Here is a 7,223-nt window from a genome sequence, read left to right on the forward strand (position 1 = left end):
CACAGATGAGAAGAAAACTAAAGCAAATGCATTCATACTCATTAAACCCAGTGAAAATGTATAATTCTGTCATTCTTTGGAAAATGGATCCAATGAATGTGAATGGTAACTGAGGCTGTCAGTCCATAAAATTTTGTTTAAGATATTTTTGTTTCATGAAAGAAAGTCATATGGGTTTGAAACAACATCAGAGTGAGTAATTGATGACAGATAAAAAAAAAAAAAATGATTTTAGTTTTTTTTAATAGTTTTTTGGGGTAAACTATCCCTTTAAATGAAAATATTTATTTTTTCCTTTCTTTCAAGCTCAATAGATTGAGGAGAATTAGACCATATCAGAGATTCCTGAATACGATACTATGCAAAAAAAACTTTATGACAAAAAATAAAAATAAAAAAATCAACTAAAAAGTGCTTTTATTTTGAGTAATATTAGATTGATGTTAAAATTGTATTGACCAATAAGAGTAAAGTTTGTTATTGATGCATTGATTTAAACTTTTGACTTTTCAAATAAAAAAAATCTAATTTCTTGACCAAATTAAGGAATAGAACTTTTCTGTTTCTCCGAACTCGCGCTTGTCAGTCATCCATGAATTTAGTACTTTAATCTTCCCATTTTGTCAAAATTATGGATTAGTTTTAGCTCAGCCTCTGAAAGCGTCTAAAAACGCAGCGCTTCTCCATGAGACCGTGTAAAAACGCAGAGCCGTGGTGAAACATCTGTCTAGCGCAAGTTTCCATATGAAAACAATTGAAAAACAGCGCAATCAGACACAAAACGCTTTTGGTGTAAACAGACACTAAGACAACTGACAACCTCACACGGGCCACTGAAATCTTCAGATGGGCCGGATTTGGCCCACAGGCTGCCAATTGAATAGGCCTGCCCTAGACAAAAAATGATTTGATCATTCTTAAAAGTTGACTCTAGGGGATTCAAACTGGCATTTGGTTGCTTGCATTGCAGTGGGGCAAAGCTCCAGTAGGTGTCATGAGAGTGGGAGCACTGGCATGCAGTTGTGCCTGCAGCTGTATAGCCGTAGGCACTGTTCAAGCTAAACCCATATCGAGTCCAAATGGTGGATTCGTGTACAGTATTCTTTGCACTTATTACTTTGGGCTGATTGAGTGACCATCCAGCCAATTACAGGTGAGTTTCATGAGCTGAAACAACCCTTGCGTAATAGGCCGTCAGTCAGACAGTCCTATCAACGTGGCTCCGCTCATTTCTACAAAGTTGCTTTCAACAATGCTCATTTATCTATGTTTTTTATCGGCATTTGATGTTGAATGTTGAATCTAGAGATGAGGAACACACAAACGAGAGTTATTTACAGTATCAGTATATTGTTCTCTATGGGTAGCATTACGTGAAATGCACTGCAGAAAAACAAATTACAAAGGACAATCCTTCTTTTAAGCACACGTAAGTTTATATCAGTGCCTCAGTTCTCATTAAGTTATGCTTTTTACATTACGTTTGTGAGGTAATAGTTTGATTGGTTGTTTTTGCCAATTTGTGCAGATTAATAGATCTGTGTTAAATATGTAAAGCTATTTTTTTATATCATCTCCTGTTTTTTACCTCTATGTTGGAGTGCAGTCGACAAACTGTAGGAAAAAAATAGATCTGCTCTGTTCTTAGAACACTTATGCATTTTACTGAAGTGAATAGATTTGTAGACATGCATGAAAGTCTTATTATAAGACTATTATTATTGTCTATTGATAAAAGTCATGCTCACAAACTGTAGGGAAATTATGGATTTGCTTTGTTCTTATAATGCTTAAATCCTCTAATAAATCTCTGTGTAGGTCTGTTGACACATTTTAAAGGATTAAAACTTTCGTTTGATCATTGATTCAGTGATTAACTAATTTAACATAATGCATTACCAGGTGGCATCACCAGAAATGGTCACAGAACAAATCATTAAATGGATCTGAACAAATTTTGGTGAACATAGTCAAAACACTCGAGCAGAATTGTCATTATTGTAATTGATTAAATAATTTATTCAAGACCAGCTTATGCTCAGTCTTTTATTGTCATGTGTGAAACTGAAGCAAGTGCTCCACAAGATGCCCTTTATTATTGCAGATAATTTTTAGTATTTAAAATACTACAAATATTAAGTATATTATATTAATATAATACTTATATCATAATTATATGAATATATTAATACTGCACTGTAAGTGTTGGGTTTGTGCGAGCCACCTACTGACACACACACACTTTAAAAATGACTGCTATGCCCCTGCATGAACTACTAAAAGTCACCAGAAAATAAAATGCTTCCCTTAAAAGTCACCAGAATTGAATGCTTTGGTGCTATTTTTTGCACACACAAAAAATCTGCCCCCGGACCCCCCTAAATATAAGGTTTAATAGGCAGATTTCTGTGCATACCCTCAGATTAAATCCTGCAGGCACCCATGGACGTGTATGTGGGTGTGTTTGTGTGTGTGTGTGTGTGTGTGTGTGTGTGTGTGTGTGTGTAGGAAAGACAGTGAGTCTGAATGATAGAGAGAGAGAGAGACCTCCTGTCATCTGCATGCACTGAAATAAATCTTGATGCTATTGCCTAAGATTATCCAAGCCTTTTTCAGGCAATGATGTCCCATTTATGTTAGCTTGTGGAGGCATTGATGTGTGATGGAGGCAGAAAAGCATGCCTGTAGCTCTCACATAATGCAATGCCTCCTTCTGTAGGAATAAGCACACAGATGCTCCAAGCAAAACAGGGGCAAAGGGAGGAAAATATAGTTGTGGCCTCATTTCCAAGGCTGTGTGTACTAAAGTGTCTATTATGACACAAAATTAATGATCTAAATCAAGTTGATGAAAATGTGACGTTTAACGTGTAGTTTTTGTTTTCTTTGATGTTTTTACTATTGAAACAGGAAGTAGGTATATTTTGACTGTTTCCCTGGAAGAGAAAGATGTGTAAAAATACTAAACCAACAGCTAAAGGACTGAAAGCCAGTAAACCTTGGTTTTTCATAGGGTCTTTAAAGTGTTAGTTCACTCAAAAATTAAAATTTGATCATTTACTAACCCTCATGCCACCCCAGATGTGTATTACTTTCTTTCTTCTACTGAACACAAATGAAGATTTTTAGAAGAATATTTCAGCTCTGTAGATCCTCACAATGCTTCATAGTTTGAATGGGTTCCAAAATTATGAAGGTCAAAAATGTACATAAAGGTAGCATAAAAGTAATCAATTAGACTCCAGTGGTTAAATATATATCATCAGAAGCTATATTATAGGTGTGGGTGAGAAACAGATCAATATTTAAGTATTTTGTTTTCATATAAATTCACCTCCCTGCCAGTAGATATGCACAAAGAATGTGAAAGTGGAGATTTATAGTACAAACAGACTTAAACATTTATCTGTTTCTCACCCACACCTATCATATTGCTTCTGAAGATATGGGTTTAACAACTGAAGTAACATGGATTAATTTTATGCTGCCTTCATGTCCTTTTTGGAGTTTAAAAATGTTAACTTGCATTGTAAGGACCTACAGAGATGAGATATTCTTCTAAAATCATTAGTTTGTGTTCAGCAGAAGAAAGTCATACAAACGGCATGAGGTTGAGTAAATGAAATTTCATTTTTGGGTGAACTATCCCTATAATAAAGAAAAGAAACAAAAATAATAATAAAAAAATAAGTTTAGATAAAATAATTCATCATTGGTTGTTTCTAATTAGAGGCTAAAAGATAATTTAATTACACAGACAGAAATCAGCCTTATGGAGCTGAATGACAATGAGGGCGAATGAACATAAATGGAATTTAATGATGCACATTCTGTTTACAATGGACTCAGTTGAGCCGTAATTGATTATCAAGTTGTAATGGTCCTTCCTTCTGATATTCTATATTAAAGAGTCAGCAAGTACACCACCCTTCACAAGCTCTTCTCTTCTCTTTACTCTTTTCAAAGTTCAAAGTTTTCAATATTTTGCCCCAAAATTCTATTAATTGCAATCTGGTAATGACAAATTACCTTTTGTTTTGAAACGGCTTCAATCTATGGAATATTAATGGCTTCTTGAATTGAGGTAATAGTTATTCAAGCAGTGGTCACTCTTTGATGCACTTAACATTAAAATGTAATTTAATTGAATTGCCCTACACTCTAACATCAATTGTCAGTGAAGTAATAGATGCATTACCACAAAAAGACCTCAGAATTGATGGGCAACAATGGATGTCAGCCATGAATATATAGCAATAACAAAGATGTTATTTACACAGAGCAGAGCCTTTAGGCAAAGTCTCAGGAGTGCACATAAATACAGGCTTCTATACATTCAGACGTTATATTGTCACATTCATCTTCACTATATCAAACTAGCACACTGGAGCCTGTTAAACATGGTTCATTTCATTATCTCCTCCTACTCTCTTTTCATAACAAACTGTTTATGGATGAGTCTATGAAGGAAAGACATATAGACATAAAGAGAGAGACAGCAGGAAATTCATTTCACACCATACTACATGGACTCATCAGAAGTGTTTGTTTTCACAGTTTTCCTCTCAGATCTAAGTAAACTGTCACCCTTCTTCCAGCTCTGCTTTTTAATATGGACACCATGATGCTTCTGACAGCTGCTTAGTCAAAGTATTTTATATCCACATCTGAATTACTACCAATATTAGAGTCGGTGTTACTGCAGCATGAATCATTCTGATATACACCACTGACCTGAAATGCTCTTATCGAAAGCGTTTACTTGGACTTTACAGACGCAAAAGGCAGCTTTCCAAAACCTATAGCACTGCCTAAGGAATAAGTTTTAATGGACGTTCACACGAACACGATTTTGACCTCATTTGCCTTGTTTTTCAATAGTTTTTCTGTGTGATCATGTACTAAATGTTTTGAAAGTTTTAACTGGAACTACTTACAGATTTGTACTCAGTTGCTTCGTTCAAAACCTATAGCACTTCATAAGGAATAATTTTAATTGGACGTTCACACAAATGCATTTTTGCATTTTTTTTATATAAACATGCACAGGGTTGGGAGAGTTACTTTTAAAGGCCCGCTAAAGTGACAATCAAGTTTTTAACTTTGTTTACTTGTCCATATGGTGTTTTTTATATGCTCGAAGACCATAAGTGAAATCAGCAGTCAACGCCATGACTGAGCATTTTCACCTTAGAACTGCAGTTTACCAAAGATAGTCTCAATAACACGGATTCAGACAGCAAGGATTTCATACGTCACAAACCTAAGGAACCAATACCGTCAACTTGCGGGTTGGGACTTTTCATATCAATAGCATTTGCTACGGTGAAGCAAGGGGTATCAGGAGAAGCCAGGTGTAGCTACTTATCAGTATTTTGCAAGACATGTTCTGTGTTCAGGTGCACAGTGGCCAAAAGACAAATTGTGAGCCTTCATGTATTACCAAAGGATCTGAAAATCCGAGATAAATGGGTGCAGTTTATTTGGAAAAATCGTAATGTCCCAGGAAAACCTCCAGAGAAAGCTCGGGTTTGCAGTGTCCAGAGACCTGTTTTGAAAATTGTACCCAAAAACAGATGGGTTTTGCCAATAAACTTATATTGAAGCCCAACGCGATTTATCAATTTATCCTGGGGACACAGTGAGTACGAGCCAACATGTTGATCAACCGGTAAGTTTCTTTTTCTTGTGTTTTATCTGTTGACCAACAAAAGTGTCCAACAAATCTGCAAGTTACATCATGATTCATGTCAAATGCTGACAGGAAATTTTAATGGCTTGGGTATGTTGAAGAACAATTCGCTCTTCTTCTTCTTTAGAATCAGTATCAGTTTCCGGTTTGAATATATATTACTGAATTCCTCCAATATTGTTATTGTGTAGCGTTTAGTACTTTTACAGTGAGCAGAGTTGAAGGTGATCAGGTAGCCCAAGCTGCTGGCGAGCAGTGCAGTGGTGAGAGGAGATAGAGGCAGGGACTAATTTGCATATTCATAGATCTGCACATAATAATTGATACAAAGGTGTAGACTTATAAGCCAGTTAAAGGCAATATTTAAACATTTAAATATGTAATTTTGATTAACAAATATGAGTTTTTAGGGGTTAAACCAGTGACTGGAGAGGGACTTAAAAATTTATTCCACTACAGATTACGGAATACCTGCTGAAAATTTTTATTTATAATGTATTCCTTTAGATTACTCAAGGTCAGTAACGTATTCTAAATACTTTGGATTACTTATCCAGAACTGGTAGATTTTTTTACTAAAAATGTAAAAACAATTTTTTTGAATTTCCAGTACAGTAAGAAACATTAAATATACATTCTCTGAAAAAAGTCTAAATATCTTATGCAGCGTTGCTTCTAAAACAAGATAAATCAAATGTATCTTGTTTTAAGGATTTTCAGATATTTTTACAGGAAAACTACAAAAATTATCATAAAGAATAAGATTTTTGCACCATTGGCTTATATCAAATGTCTTACTAGAGAAAAAAAATATGACCCAACGTGGATTTTCTTGATAGAAAAAAATATAATCGTGTCTGGTAGCAGGTGCATGTAAAAGGGCTAGAAAAATTATTTAACTTAGCATAAAGCTAAATGTTCACAGGAAAATGTACACAAGGTTAACTATTTCTGCTGCTCCAAACTTACTTCAAACCCCCACAGAGTGTACACAATGACATCTTCTTATCGCATAAATTATACAAATACATGTTTTCCAACTTAATAGACTAAATACTACATGAAACATATAAGAATAACATGCAAAGTAATCAAAATACTTTTTGAATGTTACTGTATTCTGATTACCAATCATTTAAATAGTAACTATAGTAGAATATAATAACTCATATTTTGTATTTTAAATACGTATTCTCGTTACGTGTATTTGTTACTCCCTAACTGAACATGCGCTAGACGGACGTCCTTGAACCTTGCACTGCATCTCACGTATGAGAAGCGTTTTAAGACGCCATGTCGTTTTAAAGAACTTCAGCCATTAAAAACGCAAGACACCTCCATTCTGTTCCATATATGGCATTGCATCTAGTTTTAACACAATTTTGTCTGAAGGCCACTAAGGCATCATACATGCTCTTGACCCAAAGGCTGTTTCAAAAGGTAGGCAACCTGAAATTCTAATGCAGCATAGCATGCAGGCCTTGCTCCAACTCTAAGATGTAAGGTGGGCCCACCATGTGGGCCGAACAGT

Source organism: Xyrauchen texanus, chromosome 45 (genome assembly GCF_025860055.1).
Source record: "Xyrauchen texanus isolate HMW12.3.18 chromosome 45, RBS_HiC_50CHRs, whole genome shotgun sequence".
NCBI lineage: Eukaryota > Metazoa > Chordata > Actinopteri > Cypriniformes > Catostomidae > Xyrauchen > Xyrauchen texanus.